Consider the following 17825-nt stretch of genomic DNA (forward strand, 5'->3'; position numbering starts at 1 on the left):
CAAATTTAAAATTCTCAACCTTGTGTTCAAACCTGTCACCCCCTCCCTATCTCTGTAATCTCCTCCAGTCCTACAACCCTCTGAGATAGCTGCGCTCCTCCAGTTCTGGCCTCTTGCGCATCCCTGATTTAATCACGCCACCATTGGCGGCCGTGCCTTCGTCCGCCTTGACCATAAGTTCTAGAATTCCCTCCCTTAACCTCTCCGCCTCTCCAGCTCTGTTTCCTCCTTTAAGGATAAATGCGAGGTTATCCACTTTGGTGTCAAAAACAGGAAGGCAGATTATTATCTGAATGGCAATAGATTGGGAGAAGGGGAAGTGCAACGAGACCTGGGTGTCCTTGTGCACCAGTCGCTGAAAGTAAGCATGCAGGTGCAGCAGGCGGTTAAGAAGGCAAATGGTATGTTGGCCTTCGTAGCGAGAGGGTTTGAGTACAGGAACAAGGATGTCTTGCTGCAGTTGTACAGGGCCTTGGTGAGGCCACATCTTGAATATTGTGTGCAGTTTTGGTCGCCTTATCTGAGGAAGGATGTTCTTGCCATGGAAGGAGTGCAGCGAAGATTCACCAGGCTGATACCTGGGATGGAAGGAATGACGTATGAGGAGAGATTGGGTCGATTGGGCTTGTACTCGCTGGAGTTTAGAAGAATGAGAGGGGATCTCATCGAAACTTATAAAATTCTAATGGGACTAGACAGACTAGATGCTGGAAGGATGTTCCCGATGGTTGGGGAGTCCAGAACCAGGGGTCACAGTCTAAGGATAAGGGGTAAGCCATTTAGGACAGAGATGAGGAGGAATTTCTTCACCCAGAGAGTGGTGAGCCTGTGGAATTCTCTGCCAAAGAAAGCAGTGGAGGCCAATTCATTGAATATATTCAAGAAGGAGTTGGATATATTTCTTAAGGCTAAAGGGTTTAAGGGATATGCAGAGAAGGCGGGAACAGGGTACTGAATTTGGATGATCAGCCATGATCTCATTGAATGGCGGAGCAGGCTCGAGGGGCCGAATGGCCTACTCCTGCTCCTATCTTCTATGTTTCTATGACACTCTTTAAAACCTTCCTCTTGGACCAAGGGAGAATTCGCCTGCTCTTCTTCAAATAGTGCAGTAGGATCTTTTATGTCCATCAGAGAGAGCAGATGGGGCCTCGAGTTTATCGCCTCATCCAAAAGATGGCACCTCCGACTGTGCAGCACTCCCTCAGTAGTGGCACTGGGAGTGTCAGCCTGGATTACGTGATCAAATCTCTGGAGTGGGTGTCGAGCCCGCGACCTTCTGACTCAGAGGAACAGGAACTCTGGCTGACCAACCTCTCTCTAGCCCGGGGACACTTGGGGAATGGGTGAAGCAATCCCGACTGTCACCCCAACTGAGATCAGCTGGTTGAACCTCGGACCTTCTAATTATGTTTGGCTCAGTGGACCTCTGGGTGTGATCTTACGCCACGAGCCATTAGGGTGTGAAGTGAGTTCTCTTTGTATTTGAGTTGAATTTAGTGATTTCTGTTCATTCTTTTTTGAACTGCCAGCCAAATGGAAGATGTTCACATCAACATCCTTTCCCCTCAGCTGTCAGTTACAGGAACTGATCATGAACCGAGCAGATGCAAGGTCATCCCAAGGGACGTGCACTTTAGTTGCTCTACACGGGCCGTTTCTGAAATCATCTTAACTTCCGTGCCTCAAATTCCTTTCAACTGAGCCATTGCTTCATAAATACAATGCAGGGTCCAACCCCCGTTTGGAAGCTCGCTGTCTTTTATTGTCCACTCTGTACATTCAAAAAACATTGTTCAAGTCCACCACCTTAAACATTCACTCCCTCCACCACCAGCGTACCGTGGCTACAGTTTGTACCATCTACAAGATGCACTGCAGCAACTCGCCAAGGCTTCTTCGGCAGCACCTCCCAAACCCGCGACCTCTTCCACCTTGAAGGACGAGGGCCGCAGGCGCATGGGAACACCACCACCTCCAAGTTCCCCGCCAAGTCACACACCATCCTGACTTGGAAATATATCGGCCGCTCCTTCATGGTGCCTGGGTCAAAATCCTGGAACGCCCTCCCTAACAGCACTGTGGGAGCACCTTCACCACACGGACTGCAGTGGTTCAAGAAGGCGGCTCACCACCACCTTCTCAAGGGCAATTAGGGATGGGCAGTAAATGCCAAAAAAATTACAGAAAGTTTGACGGGGACAAATTGCTGACTGTGGTGAAGGATCGAACTGTCTGAGGACGCAAGCTAAAAAACGAGGAAGTTAGAAGCAAGAAGGGAAGTCATGGGGAGTGGGGTCAAAGAGTAATCAAGTTCAGGGCTATGTTATATGGGAAGATCACTGAAGCAGCTGGTTAAATGAGTTCAAGAGACTATTACATGTGTATGTGGCGAGAGATGGGATTGAGGGATATGGTGAGAAGGTGGGGTTGATTTATCAATAAAGGCCCAGGCTTGTTGTGCCTACCTTCCTTTTCCGGTTTCTATCTTTTTCTCACTCTTATGTCAATATTATTCATCCCAAGAGAACCTCATCAACAATATTTTTTAAAAAGCTTACTGAAGAGTTATTTCTGTCTATGTTTACGTCTCCAATAATTTGGTTCAAAAGGGGAATGCTGATGGTATCAGGGATTGACTTGGGGAGAATTACTGGCCCGAGCAGACACAAGGGGCTTGGCGCAGGTCAAAGGTGACAGACTCCCTAGGGCAAAGGGCTGTGTCCCTATTGACATTAACTCAGCTCCCACACAGTCCACCTCAGTGATCCCTTTTCCCATTTCCCTTAAAAGAGGAATCAAAGAGAAATTGAAAGCACAGAAATAAGCGAAATGGCCACAGATGATCATTTATTTGAATTAGATTTGGCGCTCCCTCTATACGAGCAGGTCATGTTACAGCAAGCTCCCTCGTTCTATTCTGTGACATGCAACACAATTATTGAGATTGCCATTAATTTCGCTGGAAGTCAAGAGGCTACTTTGGGATAATTACGCTACAATTTATCTGGTTTCCGACACACTCAGCCCTTAGCTCTGATATGACAAACGTGTTGGACAATGACAGGAAATGAGTGAATGGCAAAAACAGGCTGGGTCCCTAAAGCACCAGCAGAGGAACAAAGCGCTCTGGAAAGCTGGGAATTCTTACTGAACATTGCGACCACACAAAGTCAACTCTGATAAACAGTCGCTGTAATCTACGTGAGATATTTTTGCCTCTGAATATTCCTTATTTTTTGATGTAAGCTGCATTGCTGAGGACAGCTACGAAGTGATTTAAAAAGAGGTGAGTGAATTTCATTCAATTGTACGGGCAACTTGGCTATTGTGTCATGGAAATATCAATGGGGAATTGTCTGAAACTGGGCATCAGGCATCCTGCTGGGGCAGTGAAGGAACATTATCCTGCATTTAACTTACTTGACCTGGGAGTGTTTGATGGGACAATGTAGAGGGAGCTTTACTTTCTTTCGAACCCGTGCTGTACCTGCCCTGGGAGTGTTTGATGGGACAGTGCAGAGGAAGCTTTACTCTGTATCTAACCTGTGCTGTATCTCCTTGGGAGTGTTTGATGGGAAAGTATAGAGGGAGCTTTACTCTGTATCTAACCCGTGCTGTACCTCCCTGGGAGTGTTTGATGGGACAGTGTAGAGGGAGCTTTACTCTGTATCTAACCCATGCTGTACCTGCCCTGGGAGTGTTTGATGGGACCGTGTAGAGGGAGCTTTACTCTGTATCTAACTCGTGCTGTACCTGCCCTGGGAGTGTGTGATGGGACAGTGTAGAGGGAGATTTACTCTGTATCTAACCTGTGCTGTACCTGCCCTGGGAGTGTGTGATGGGACAGTGTAGAGAGAGCTTTACACTGTATCTAACCCGTGCTGTACCTGCCCTGGGAGTGTTTGATGGGTCAGTGTAGAGGGAGCTTTACTCTGTATCTAACCCGTGCTGTACCTGCCCTGGGAGTGTGTGATGGGACAGTGTAGAGGGAGCTTTACTCTGTATCTAACTCGTGCTGTACTTGCCCTGGGAGTGTTTGATGGGACAGTGTAGAGGGAGCTTTACTCTGTATCTAACCCGTGCTGTACCTGCCCTGGGAGTGTTTGATGGGACAGTGTAGAGGGAGCTTTACTCTGTATCTAACCCGTGCTGTACCTGCCCTGCGAGTGTTTGATGGGACAGTGTAGAGGGAGCTTTACTCTGTATCTAACCCGTGCTGTACCTGCCCCGGGAGTGTTTGATGGGACAGTGTAGAGGGAGCTTTACTCTGTATCTAACCCGTGCTGTACCTGCCCTGGGAGTGTTTGATGGGACAGTGTAGAGGGAGCTTTACTCTGTATCTTATCTGTGCTGTACCTGCCCTGGGAGTGTTTGAAACTGATATTTGGGACGGGGAGTCCCCTCTCTATGTCCAATGTCTAATCCAAGTGTGAAGACATGTATTAAGAACAAGTTCACTACAGAGAGGTAATCACTCCACTGACTCCCTGAAATGGAAAGCGTTCCATTCCCGAGCGTAAACTTTCTCATCCCTAGTTGAGCACCAAATTCACAAGGAGAAAGTTTCCTTTGAGTTGATTGCTTTAACGATCAGCTGCGTTCTGGGTCTTATCACAAAGCGAGATCATTGGTGGCTTTCCGTAACTGGAGCAACATCAGTTTTCTTCGGTCCAACTGGTGACTAGTACTTACCCACCCCCTTGCTGTTTCCAATAGAGATGTAGAGCTTTCGAAGGAGACGTTAAACGTCTGCTCTCTCGGGTGAACGTAAAGGATTCCGTGGTACTATTCCGAAGAAGAGCTGGGGGAGTTTTCCCCGGTGCCCTGGGGCCAATAATTATCCTTCAATCAGCATCACTGAAACAGATGTTGTTAGTGGGAGCTTGCTGTGCGCAAATTGGCTGCTCTGTTTCCTACGTTACAGCAGTGACTACACTTCAAAAACACTTCATTGGCTGTAAAGCGCTTTGAGACGTCCTGAGGTCGTGAAAGGCGCTATAGAAATGAAAATCTTTCTTTTTTTTAAGGCGACTACCAGAATGGCAAAGATTCGCTTCTTCAATAAGGATCAGTATGCCTGGCCTGTTTAATATTTTTTTCCCAGTCACGTGCACCATTATGACGTCATGCTTATTATCTACTAATTATTGCTGACACTTTTCATTTCAATGTGTGTCTGGGTTAGTGGACGCCTTATCTGACTCAGCACCGCTTAGAATAGTTGGAGCAACAAAGATGGTGGTCGAAAAGATTCTCAAAACATGTTTTCATTGTTTTCTCTGATTTACTGCCTGTTCATTCTGGATTGGTGGTTTTTCATGACATCCTTACCCGCCATTGTCTAACACGTTAAAGTGGCCTTTCTTTGGGAGTTTCTCACCCCTCCCTATCTCTGTAGCCTCCTCCAGCCCCACAACCCTCAGAGATCTCTGCGCTCCTCCAATTCTGGCCACTTCAGCATCCCCCGATTTCCTTCGCTCCACCATTGGCGGCCGTGCCTTCTGCTGCCTGGGCCCCAAGCTCTGGAATTCCCTCCTTAAACCTCTAGGCTTCTCCACCTCTCTTTCTTCCTTTAAGATGCTCCTTAAAACCGACCTCTCTGGCCAAGTTTTTGATCACCTGTCCTAATATCTCCTCATGTGGCTCGGTGTCAGATTTGTTTGATAATCGCTCCTGTGAAGCGCCTTGGGACGTTTTACTACGTTAAAAATGCTATATAAATGCAAGTTGTTGTTGTTTTTATCTGCCTTCTTTTCCCATGCTTGATTGGTATGTTGCCGAACACTGTTCAAATTTGATCCAATCAGATGCAAGTGTGGTGCAAAATTTGCATGTAGTGAAGGGTGACAACCAAGAGTGACATCTGAAGTTTGACAAGCAAAACATGTGTTTCCATTGGCAGGAGGGCACAGATTTTAAGAGAATTGGCAAAGGAACCAGGGGAGATTTTTTTTTAACGCAGCGAGTTGTTGTGATCTGGAACGCGCTGCCTGAAAGGGCAGTGGAAGCAGATTCAATAGTAACTTTCCAAAGGGCAATGGATATAGAATCATAGAATCCTAGAATGAGGCAGCACAGAAGGAGGCCATTCGGCCCATCATGACTGCACGGGCTCTTTGAAAGTGCTCTCCAATTATTCTCCCTCTCGCCCCCAAACTTTCCCCACAGCCCAGCAAATTCTGATGGCTCAGCTGCTGAACGTAACTGGCAACAAAACCAGAGGGGGGGAGGTGAGTGTTGGAGCCGTGGTTCAGTGGATATGCTATTATTAAATAATCACACGGATGCTGTACATTAACAAACAACAGGTCTTTACTGGAGGAGGGTAGTCTCTAGACTGGGGGTACAGAGGCATGCGCAAAGCTTATATACCGGTGTGGTCACTGCCGGTACTACAGTATACAGGAGCTGTAAAAGTAGTTCTGACTTAAAGGCACATACACTACAATTCCTCCCCTTTTAGATTAGTAATACCCCGAATATTCAAATAACAATTAACATTTCAACATGTACATTAAACAACAGAAGTCCATTTATAGATTCAGTCTTTGGGGCGGCTTCCTGACCCTTTCGGGATAGCGCCTTTCCGGAGGTTCTTGTTCTTGGTGCAGAGGCGATTCTGACCCCTTTTCATCGGGTAGTTCATCGGGTTCCACTGCTACTGGGTCTGAAGTAGATGCTACCGGTATGTCGGGTTCATCCCCAGGTACTCGAGACATGGGGTTGACGCGTTCCTGTGACGCTAAGATCTGATCGACGTGGCATCTCACAATGTTTTCCCCGACATCCACTGTGTACATTAATGGCCCCTGCCTTGTACATATCGTTCCGGGTTGCCACTTCTCTGTTCGATAGTCACGGGCCAAGACTGGTTGCCCTACATTGAAGCTCCTTGTCGGCTTCTCGTTGATGTGCTAGAATTGTTTGTCCTCAACATTTCTTCGCACATTTGGTCTGAGCAAGTCCAGACGAGATCTCAACCTTCGGTTAAAGAACATCATGGCCGGGGTCTGGTTGGTAACTGCATGTGTCGCGTTTCGGTAGGCTAATAAGAAATTGTCCATCTTATGCTGTAGTGGAATTTCATCGTCGCACATGGCCTTTATCGCCTTCTTAAAGGTTTGTACGAACCTCTCAGCCAATCCATTTGTGGCTGGATGATACGGGGCGGATGTGTAATGCCTTACCCCATTCCTTTTCATGAATTTTTGGAACTCGTCGGACACAAACTGTGGTCCATTATCAGAGCAAATCTGCTCTGGCAAACCGTCTCTGGCAAATATGGTCCGTAGGACTGCAATCGTTTTCTCCGTAGTGGTTGAAGACATTTTTATCACCTCAGGCCACTTTGAATGAGCATCCACTGCTATTAAGAACATTGAGTCCATGAATGGACCAGCGAAATCAATATGCACCCGTTGCCATGGAGAGGCGGGCCACTCCCATGGGTGTAGAGGGGCATGTGGTGGTGCATTTTGGACCTTCTGGCATCCTAAGCAGCTCTTAGTTAGGTCTTCGATTTGTTGATCGATTCCCGGCCACCACGCATAAGCCCTAGCAAGGCTTTTCATTTTCACTCCCCCCAGATGACCTTCATGGAGCTCATTTAGCACTCTCTCCCTTAACTTGGGTGGAATCACCACTCTGGATCCACACATCACTATCCCCTGGCATACTGACAGCTGTTCTCTTCTGGATGAGAATGCTGGCAACAGTGAGTCGCCATGTGTTGGCCATCCCCTCACCGTCAATTCATATACCTGTGACAGCGTCGGATCATTGTGGGTCTCCTTCTCTATATCCGCGTTTGTTACTGGCAATCGTTTAATTATTGATGAATAAAATATCTTGATAGGGTCCACTGCTGGTGCTTCCTCCACAGTAGGCAGTGGCAGGCGCGATAGCCCATCAGCATTCCCATGCTGTTTCGTGCCTTTATATTCTATTTCATATTGATTCGCCCCTAGAAACAGGGACCATCTTTGTAACTGCTGTGCAGTCATCACTGGAACGCCCTTCTTAGGATTAAAGATGGAGACAAGTGGTTGGTGGTCAGTCAGCAAGGTGAACTTCTGCCCATGCAGATAGTGGTTGAATTTTTTTACTCCCCATACTAGGCTGAGGGCCTCCCTGTCAATTTGGGTGTAGTTGCGCTCGGCTGAGGTTAGTGACCAAGACGCAAAGGCTACTGGCCTCTCCAACCCGTCTGGGAATTTGTGTGACAGCACCACTCCAATACCGTAGGGTGATGCATCACATGCCAAATGAATTGGTAGTGCTGGGTTGAAATGGGCCAACACCTCTTTTGATGTGATCAATTCTTTACACTTCTGGAAAGTTCGCCTACGTTCGTCATCCCACTTCCATGGTACCCCTGTTTGCAGTAAGGTGTTCAGCGGGTGTAATACCGTAGACAAATTTGGTAAGAACTTGTGGTAGTAGTTTACCAGCCCGAGGAACGACCTCAGTTGTGACACATTTTCCGGTGCTGGAGCCTTGACTACTGCCTCAATCTTGTCAGGGGACTTATGTAACCCCTCTTCATCGATGACGTGGCCACAATACAAGATCTGTTTCTGGAAAAACTCGCACTTGTGGCAATTAGCTCGCAGCCCATACTCTAACCTGGTGAGCACCTTCTCCAAGTTGGCGAGGTGACCACCGTCATTTTCGCCCGTGACCAAGATGTCGTCTAAATAACACTGGGTCCCTGGAATCCCTTGCAGGACCTGATCCATCACCCTTTGCCAGATAGCCGGAGCCGAGGCTACTCCGAACACCAGCCAGTTGTATTGATAGAGGCCTTTATGAGTGTTGATCGTAAGGTAATGTTTCGAAGCTTCTTCTACCTCCATTTGCAAGTACGCCTGGGCTAGATCAATTTTGGTGAAGCGTTTACCTCCAGATAGCGAGGCGAAAATATCCTCAATTCATGGAAACGGATATTGCACCTTGTGAGGGACTGGGTTCACTGTCACCTTAAAATTCCCACAGATGCGGACCTTCTTTGGTTCCCCAGGCGTATTACTCAACGACCTCTTCATTACAGGAACGATGGGTGTAGCCCACTCGCTCTAGTCCACTTTGGACAGTACTCCTGAACGTCCCAACCCTTCCAGCTCTGCTTCAACAGCTGGTCTGATCGCATAAGGCACTGGTCTGGCCTTCAGAAACTTTGGGCTTCCATTTTCCTCTATTTTAATCATTGCTGTTATTCCTTTTAGTGTTCCTAGTCCCTCCTGGAACACTTCTTTTGCGTCAGTTAGCATTTTTGACAGTCGTCCAGGTGTGACGTCTTCATCCTTTTTGGCCTCAACCTTCAGTGCCTGTATGGAATGCCAATCTAACTGTATCTTCCGGATCCATTCACATCCTAGCAGTGGTGGTCCTCCATTTGGCAATACATATATATCCATTTTAGGTATTTCCTGGCCTTTATATGTCACTTTCACCCTTATTTTTCCTTTGGGGTAGACTTTTTGCCCCGTATACGTCTTCAAGACAATCTCTGTAGCTTTCAAGCGTATGTGTGAAAATAGCTGCTTGTAGTCTCTTTGATTTATGACTGTTAGAGCTGACCCTGTGTCCAATTCCATTTCCACTTGGACTCCGTCTATCTTGAGTGTAACCCAGATAGTCTGGTGATCCTCCATTTCGGTTACCTTATGTAATTTCAGACAACCCAGCTCCTTGCTTCCGGAGTCTGTGTCACTTTTCTGTTCGTCTGAACCACTGTCCATCACCTGGTGTACCTTTTTGTACTTCTCCTGTGGAGATTTCTTACTGTTGGTTTTCTTCCCAGACCTGCAGACTCTTGCTATGTGTTCTGCTTTCCCACACTGTCTGCACACTTGGTCCTTGAACCAACAATCTTTCTGGTCATGTGTTGTTCTGCCGCAGCGATAGCACTTCCCTGTTCCATAGGACATTTCATTGGTGCCATATTCTTGCGGTCTCCGTTGTATCTCTGCAGCGCCCCTTGTGGCTGCTTCGTGTGATACTGCCATACTGAAAGCTTTGTCCAGCGTAAGGTCCTTTTCTGATAGAAGCCGTTTCTGGGTTCCTTCACTTTGTAGCCCACACACAAACTTGCCCCTTAACGTGTCTGCTAGTCCTGCTCCAAACTGGCAGTGTTTCAATAGCTTGTTCCGTTAGGTACTCAGCATTGCTTTCGTCTTTGTGTTGGTTCCTTTTATGGAACTTAAATCGTTCTGCTATCAGCAGCGGTGTAGGGTTTAAGTGGTCCTGTAGGATTTCTACTATGCTTTCAAAATTCTTGTTTACCGGCTTCTCTGGGGTTATTAGATTTCACAGTAACCCATAAGTTTTTGCACCCATGGAATTTAACAAAACCAGTGCTTTATTAGCATCTGGCACTTCATTCGCCCTGCAGTACACCTCAATACGTTCCACATATGTCGCCCAATCTTCGACTTCATTGTCGAACGTAGAGATACTGCCACTCTTCGGCATCCTTGGGTGTGAGTTAACTATCACAAATGGCGCCTCCCGCGCTTCCCCTTCTTCTCCGCTGGCACAAAATGGCGTCTCCCACGCTTTCCTTCCTTCCCGCGCTCGCCCTTCTTCTCCGCTGCGGCTTCTAAAAATGGCGCCTCCCGCGCTCTTCCTTCTTCTCCGCGGCTCAATGGCATCTCCCCTTTCTTCGCCCCGCGGACCCTGTTCAGCCTGTGAGCACTGGCTGTGCTCTGCACGTTCTTCTTTTTATATTTTTCGATGCCGCTCAGCCTAGAACCCGGCTGTTTCTTACCCTCTCTCTCTCCGGTTTGTTTTCTTTTTCTCGACGCCGCTCGGTGTTCAACCCCCGGCTGCGCCCTGCACTCTTCACCCTCTGTCTTACCCCGTCGACGCTGCTCAGCTTTCTCTCTGCCGTCGGTCGGCTCCAGCCGCCGCTGCTCAGGAAGTGTCTGCGTTGGACCTGTCGTCGGTCTCTTACTGCTCGTTGTGGCTGGGGAACCAAGCCCAGCTCTCCACAGCCTCCCCTGCGAAGTTGGATCTCTGCCTGACTGCTGGGCGGTTGCTCGTGGTCGACGCCCGAGTTCCTGGCCTCGACTATTTTTTTTTTTATGTTGCAGGTAGATTCGAATCGACACTCGTCGCCACTGTTGGATCCATGGTTCAGTGGATATGCTATTATTAAATAATCACACGGATGCTGTACATTAACAAATAACAGGTCTCTAGACTGGGGCTACAGAGGCATGCGCAAAGCTTATATACCGGTGTGGTCACTGCCAGTACTACAGTATACAGGAGCTGTAAAATTAGTTCTGACTTAAAGGCACATACACTACAGTGAGGAGAATGTTTTTACGCAGTGAGTTGTTGTGATCTGGAATGCGCTGCCTGAAAGGGCGGTGGAAGCAGATTCAATAGTAACTTTCAAAAGGGAATTGGATAAATACTTGAAAAGGAAAAAAATTTGCAGGGCTGTGGGGAAAGAGCCTAATTGGAGAGCTCTTTCAGAGAGCCACCACAGGCACGATGGGCCGAATGGCCTCCTCCTGTGCTGTAAGATTCTGTGATTCTATTTTTTTATAGAGCGAGAGATACGAATTTGAAGGATATTGGAAAGTTAGCTGTACCTGCCATGGGACATGTTATATAATAAGTTATTGAAACAGAATCCTACGTTTAAGTTCTAAAATACAAAGATAAGCACAGCAGATGAAATTTTAATCAGCTCACTTTCAAATGGAGGTTATTGCCCTACAACCTCCAGCTCACACTATGGGAGTACTAGACCCCATTGTGTTCATGCCACTTTCTCTAAGTGCCACCTCAACTCCCAGGAGCTGCCTTATAGGATTCTATATTTGGATCACTTCCAAGATTCTGTGGGAAGAAAAACCTAAATCAAACCAAAAGGAAGTGAGCAATAAGAATAGATTACTGACTAAAACAGGAAACTCCTCAAGGAGACAATGAAGGAAGGGATTACTGCTGCCAGCCGTGGCCCAGTGGGTAGCACCCTTGCCTCCAGGCTGTTTACCCTGGCTGGAGAGTCTAAAACTAGGAGGTCACAGTCTCAGGAGGGTCGGCCATCCCAAAGATTTACAAGCCTCATTCTCCTCATCTCAGTCCGAGAGGAGAAATTTCTTCACTCAGAGGGTTGTGAATCTTTGGAATTCTCTACCCCAGAGATCTGTGAAAGCTGAGTCATTGAGTATATTCACGACAGAGATCGATAGATTTTTGGACTCTCAGGGAATCGAGGGATATGGGGATCGGGCGGGAAAGTGGAGTTGAGGTTGAAGATCAGCCATGATCTTATTGAATGGCGGAGCAAGCTCGAGGGGCCGCATGGCCGACTCCTGCTCCTATTTCTTATGTTCTTATGTGCTTATGAATCAGAAGGTTGTGAGTTCACGTCCCACTCCAGACACTTGAGCACACAATCGAAACTGACACTCGCAGTGCAGTACTGAGGGAGGCCCCTGCCCTCTGTACTAAATCTCTTATGTTTAATCTTCTATCTATAGCGCCTCGTTCTTGACTCCTGAACTACTGGAAGCACTCTGCATCTATCTAGCCCGTCCCATTCTTGCATAATTTTAAACTCTTCTATCAGATCATTCCGGAATCTGCGCCGTTCTAACGATATAAGAGAAGTGAGGCGTAACTGTTAGTTTCATAAAGCACAATAGCATTTCAGAATAAGTTACCAGGATAAGAACATAGGAATTAGGAGCAGGAGTCGGCCATATGGCCCCTCGAGCCTGCTCCGCCATTCAATAGGATCATGGCTGATCATCGATCCCAACTCCAGTTTCCCGCCCGATCCCCATATCCCTGGATTCCCTTAGTGCCCAAAAATCTATCGATCTCTGTCGTGAATATACTCAACGACTGAGTTTCCACAGCCCTCTGGGGTAGAGAATGCCAAAGATTCACCACCCTCTGAGTGAAGAAATTCCTCCTCATCTCAGTCCTAAATGGCCGACCCCTTATCCTGAGACTGTGCCCCCCAGTCAGGGGAAACAGACTCTCAACATCTATCCTGTCAAGCCCCCAAGATAGTCCATTGAAGCCAGCAATGACCAGTAAATCTGTTTTAAGGATTGAGTGATTGAGGGAGAAAAGTTATAGAATCATAGAATCTTACAGCACAGAAGGAGGTCATTCGGCCCATCGTGCCTGTGCCGGCTCTTTGAAAGAGCTCTCCAATTAGTCCCACTCCCCCCTGCTCTTTCCCCAGAGCCCTGCAAATTTCTCCCCTTCAAGTATTTATCCAATTCCCTTTTGAAAGTAACTATTGAATCTGCTTCCACCGCCCTTTCAGGCAGCGCATTCCAGATCATAACAACTCGCTGCATAAACAAAAATTCTCCTCATCTCACCCCTGGCTTTTCTGCCAATCATTTTAAATCTGCGCCCTCTGGTTATCGGCCCTCCTGCCACTGGAAACAGTTTCTCCTTATCTACCCACCAAAATCCCCTCATAATTTTGAACACCTCTATTGAATCTCCCAATAACCTTCTCTGCTCTAAGGAGAACAACCCCAGCTTCTCCAGTCTCTCTAAATAACTGAAGTCTCTCATCCCCGGTACCATTCTAGTAAATCTCCTCTGCACCCTCTCCAAGGCCTTGACATCCTTCCTAAAGTGCGATGCCTAGAATTGGACACAATACTCCAGCTGAAGCCGAACCAATGATTTATGCAAGTTTAGTATAACTTCCTTCCTTTTGTATTCTTATGCCTCCATTAATAAAATCAAGGATCCCGTATGTAAGAACAAAGTATTAGGAGCAGGAGTCGGCCATTTGGCCCCTCGAGCCTGCTCCGCCATTCAATAAGATCATGGCTGATCATCGACCTCAACTCCACTTTCCTGCCCGAGCCCCATATCCCTTGATTGCCTTAATACCCAAAAATTTATCGATCTCTGTCGTGAATATACTCAACGACTGAGCCTCCACAGCCCTCTGGGGTAGAGAATTCCAAAGATTCACCACCTTCTGAGTGAAGAAATTTCTCCTCATCTCAGTCCTAAATGGCCGACCCCTGAGGTTTATTAACGGCCTTAACAACTTGTCCCGCCACCTTCAAACATTTGTGTATATGAACTCCCAGGTCTCTCTGTTCCTGCACGCCCTTTAAAACTTTGCCATTTAGTTCATATAGTTTTATGTTGACCAGGACACCATCAGAACTTCTTGGAATAATACCAATGCCTACAATGCAGTACTCCAGTGAAGTGTTGGCCTAGATTATGTACTCAAGCTTTGCGCTCAGGATACAAGGGCCATAGTTACAGCCCATCCTTGCTTGCCTTGAGAAGGTGCTGGTGATGCAACTTCTCAATCCAACTGACCGTAATGCGATTTGAACTCAGAGGGGGTGAAATTAGCCTACAGCTAGGGGTCGCCAACTCAGGTTGGGTGTATTCCTGGAGGCTTCGTCACATGTCCTCCTGCCTCGAACCACCCCCCCCCACCCCCCACCCCCGCCGTCCCCCACATTCCCACCGTCAGCCCGTCCTCCAGGCGCCACCACCTTCCCACGGCCAAATTGGAAAGGGAACAGGCTCTTTGTTGCCCAATTGGAATTAAACTTGACTGTCAGTCAAACAGCCTTCTTTTTGCCATATTTTTATAACCAATAAATGAAAGAATTCAAAGAAAATTGTGATAGTGAAACAAGAACTCGAAGAGGCGATATCTTGGAACTAGTACGAGTATTTTATTAAACAAACAGAGTAACAAACATCATGCCTGCATCCTGGCATTCCACCTTTGCTGACCTTGACAGGAAGCAAACCTCTGACCTTAACAGGAAGCAAACCTCTGACCTTAACAGCAGCATTGGCTACAGCAACACCTGGTGGATAACCTTAATCATAACATCCCAGATTACTATATCCCTCCCCCGTTAAGATTTCAGTATGAATTTCTTAACAGACAACCATTCCTGAGGGTCACATAAGGAGTCTCCATTCATCATGTTCCATACTTGACGAATCTAACAGGTCAGTATCAATCTCTCTGGTGGCTTGTGAGTCTTTGTGAACGTCTAACAGTAAAGTCCCTGCTTGTTTGTGGTGAAGCCACCAGCTGCTCCTGAGCAGTGCTCAGAGTATCTGACTCTGCAACGATGGTTTCCTCTTGACGAATAGGTTCCTGTGGAATTGTCTCTGTCCCTGGTGGTGGCACCACAGATGCACTTGGATAACTGGGGGCAACCCTGTCTTCAGTCATTGCATCTGGAACCTTCATTTCAATTTCCCCTTGTCTGAGAAGTATCTGATCTACATGTCTGCGTACTACCCTACCATCTCCCAACATGACCTTGTATGATACTGGCCCTGTCATTGAGTCTATGAAGCCAGGAATCCACTTTGGTCCATAACTGAAATTCCTGGTAAGGATCGCATCTCCTTCTGCAAAACTTCGGCTCTTTGTTCTTTTGTTATGGTTCTCTTTTTGTTTGTTTTGTCTGTTTTCCATTTTCCTTCGTAGGTCTGGGTGGACAAGGTCAAGAGTGGAGCGTAGTCTACGACCTAATAACATCTCAGCAGGAGAGAGTCCTGTGGTGGATTGAGGTGTTATTCTGTAGCTGAACAGAACCCGTGACACTTTGGCTGCTAAACTCCCTTCTGCACTTTTTTTCATCATCTCCTTAAATGTTTGTACGGCTCTCTCCGCAAGTCCATTCGAGGATGGATGATATGGAGCCGAGGTCACCTGCACTATGCCATTTTTTCTCAAGAACTCTTTTGTCTCTGTACTCACAAAACAAGTGGCATTGTCACTCACCATGATCTCCGGTAGCCCTTGATTACTGAAGCTCTGACGCAGGCAGTCTATAGTAGTAGTGGCGGAAGCAGAATTTACAGGATAAACATCCATCCATTTGGAATGTGCATCAATGATTATGAGGAACATCTTCCCCATGAATGGACCCGCATAATCTAAGTGCAATCTTCTCCATGGTTTATCCGGCCACTCCCAGGGGTGGAGAGGAGCCGCTGCTGGTGCCTCCCTCTTTGTCTAACTGGGAATAGTTTTTTTCCGCTGATGTTAGAGTTTGGGACAAAAACTCTATTGGTCTTTCAGTTCCATCTTCCATGCAGTGTGAAAGAACTGCCTCCACCCCGTAAGGTGAAGCGTCACAAGAGAGAATGATGTCTTTCTCTGCATTGTAGTGAACCAGCACATCCGACGACAGCATCAGTTTCTTGGACTGCCGGTGTTCCTGACAACTGCTGCATGTCTTGACTAGATTTTCTATCTCCTCATCTAGCTTTGGCCACCACAAGTAACTCCTAGCCAAGGCTTTCATACGCGAGACCCCAGGATGACACTGATGTAGTTGCTCTAGGATAGACTGTCGTGCTGGCTGTGGAATAATCACTTGTGCTCCCCACAACACGCAACCATCCTCTGTTTTCCTGACACTGTAGGGTGTGAAGTCAGCCCCTTCCGGATGCTGTGGCCATCCCCTCACCACATATTCTCGAACTCTAGACAGTACTGGATCTTTACCTGTCCATGTTCTTACTTGCTCTGCAGCCACAAGTGCCGTGTCAGTGTCCTCCAACATCAAACTCTGTCCTCTGGAGCTGCACGGATAGGTGTGCCTGGCAGTGGAAGACGGCTCAAGGCATCTGCATTCCCATGGTACTTGCCCGCCTTGTAGACGATGACATACTCATATGCCCTCAACGCCACTGCCCACCTCTGGATCCGGGGTGACACCATCTGTGGAACTGCTTTCATTTCATTGAAAAAAGAGAGAAGAGGTTTATGATCAGTGCATATGGCGAACTTCCTGCCATATATGTACTTGTGGAACCTCTGTAACCCAAACATTACTGCTAACCCCTCTTTGTCTACCTGGGAATAGTTTTTTTCCACTGGTGGTAGAGTTCGGGACAAAAACCCTATTGGTCTTTCAGTTCCATCTTCCATGCAGTGTGAAAGAACTGCCCCCACCCCATAAGGTGAAGCGTCACAAGAGAGAATGATGTCTTTCTCTGCATTGTAGTGAACCAGCACATCCGACGACAGCATCAGTTTCTTGGACTGTTCAAATGAAACCCCCTGTGCCTCTCCCCACTGCCACTGTGTCTCCTTGCGCAGTAGTTTGTGAAGAGGTGCTAACACAGTTGACAAGTTTGGTAAAAACCTGTTATAATAGTTCAGCAGTCCCAGGTAAGCTTTTAACTCAGCCACATTTGTAGGAGCTGGGGCCTCCTGCAGTGCTTGTACCTTCTCCTTGAGTGGATGGAGCCCGGTGGCATCCACTCTGTGTCCCAGGAACACTGCCTCATTCCCCAGGAAAGTGCACTTACTCCGCTTGAGCCAGCATGTAGAGCAGATACTTCCCAGATTACTATAAAAATGGAAAAGACACAGATACAAAAGCAGAATACTGCGGATGCTGGAAATCTGAAACAAAAACAGAAAATGCTGGAAACACTCAACGGGTCAAGGCATCATCCGTGGAGAGAGAAACAGAGCCAACGTTTCAGGTCGATGACCCTTTGTCAGAACTGGAAACATAGAAACATAGAAGATAGGAGCAGGAGTAGGCCATTCGGCCCCTCGAGCCTGCTCCGCCATTTAATGCGATCATGGCTGATCATCCAAATTCAGTACCCTGTCCCTGCTTTCTCCCCATACCCCTTGATCCCTTTAGCCTTAAGAAATATATCCAACTCCTTCTTGAATATATTTAATAAATTGGCCTCAACTGCCTTCTGTGGTAGAGAATTCCACAGGTTCACCACCCTCTGGGTGAAGAAATTCCTCCTCATCTCTGTCCTAAATGGCTTACCCCTTATCCTTATGTAAGAAATCA

The 17825-nt window shown here is 47.2% G+C and overlaps 1 protein-coding gene across 2 annotated transcripts in view; it reads left to right on the forward strand.

The window, feature by feature from the left end:
• The first annotated feature begins 3107 nt into the window (after positions 1-3107).
• The window catches only part of LOC147116727 (cadherin-5-like), a 97598-nt gene continuing 82880 nt past the window's right edge, over positions 3108-17825 (forward strand). For both annotated transcript variants that reach the window (XM_085991849.1, XM_085991850.1), the window contains exon 1: positions 3108-3289. The gene's annotated coding sequence lies outside the window, so the exon portion shown is untranslated. The remainder of the gene's footprint in view (positions 3290-17825) is intronic.

The sequence above is a fragment of the Somniosus microcephalus genome, chromosome 6 (genome assembly GCF_052327205.1).
Source record: "Somniosus microcephalus isolate GS21.2 chromosome 6, FLI_Smic_1.0, whole genome shotgun sequence".
In the NCBI taxonomy this organism is placed as follows: domain Eukaryota; kingdom Metazoa; phylum Chordata; class Chondrichthyes; order Squaliformes; family Somniosidae; genus Somniosus; species Somniosus microcephalus.